At 42.5% G+C, this 1,009-nt stretch overlaps 1 pseudogene; it reads right to left on the reverse strand.

The window, feature by feature from the left end:
- Positions 1-435: 435 nt before the first annotated feature.
- Positions 436-557, reverse strand: LOC119810924 (annotated as a pseudogene).
- Between the last annotated feature and the right edge of the window lie 452 nt (positions 558-1,009).

Genomic DNA, 1,009 nt, shown 5'->3' on the forward strand with positions numbered 1-1,009 from the left:
AAAGCAGTCAGGGTTCCCTACACTATGGGAAGTCCAAGGTCCTCCCAATTCCCCCCAGGTCCAGGAAGGAGAGCATCCAAACTGACAAGGCTCACACAGAGCCCACCCATGCAGTAGAATCAAAGCCCAGCGCCATTGTCCTTGGCTTCTCAGTCAGCCTCCACCATCAGCCACATTCAAAGAGTCCGGTTTGATCACATCCTCCATCAGTCCCATTCCAACTGGCCTTGGTGATCTCCCATTAGATCTGTCCTACCGTCTCAGTGGGTGAATGCACCCCTCGCAGTCCTGACTTCCTTGCTCATGTTCTCCCTCCTTCTGCTCCTCATTAGGACCTTGGGAGCTCAGTCCAGTTCCTTTTTCTTAGAAACAATTTAATAGTATTTTTGAAAAGCATTCCCATATCCTGGCATCCCACAGGTTTTTAACAGTAAAGATGGTTACTTGTGCAAATCAGAATCTGATACCAACTAAATGGGGACAGCCTTGCCAGTAAGCAAGAGCAAGTCCTTCCATGAGGTTGTTTCTTTATGCACATTATTACTTTGGCTATGAATGTGACCTGCACCTGTGGAATAATGTGTGTCTCTACAGCCCCTTTTCTCGGCTATGTAGACTTTGATTTAACTGGTCTCAGTTTTTCTTTTAAGAATAGTAGTCTCAATTGTGGCCTCAATTTGCATTTCCCCAGGGACTAAAGCTACAGAGCCGGTTTCATGTCTTACCATATGTTTCTCATTTGTAAAACTCTTCACATCTTTTGTACTATTAAAAAGTATTGTATCATTTAAGTTTTGTTACACACACACATGCACAGACACATGCACACATGCGTAAGCACACACACACACTTTTTTTGTCAGTAAATGTCAACATTTGTCCTGGGTTTGTGCCTTTATTTTTTTATTTCTTAAAACTCTCTTTGGCAAGGCTAACTTGATTTTAATTTTGATGTTATAGATAATACATTGGTGGTATGTTCAAGAACTCTGCCTAGATGAAGATCACA

This window comes from Arvicola amphibius, chromosome 3 (genome assembly GCF_903992535.2).
Source record: "Arvicola amphibius chromosome 3, mArvAmp1.2, whole genome shotgun sequence".
NCBI classification, from domain to species: domain Eukaryota; kingdom Metazoa; phylum Chordata; class Mammalia; order Rodentia; family Cricetidae; genus Arvicola; species Arvicola amphibius.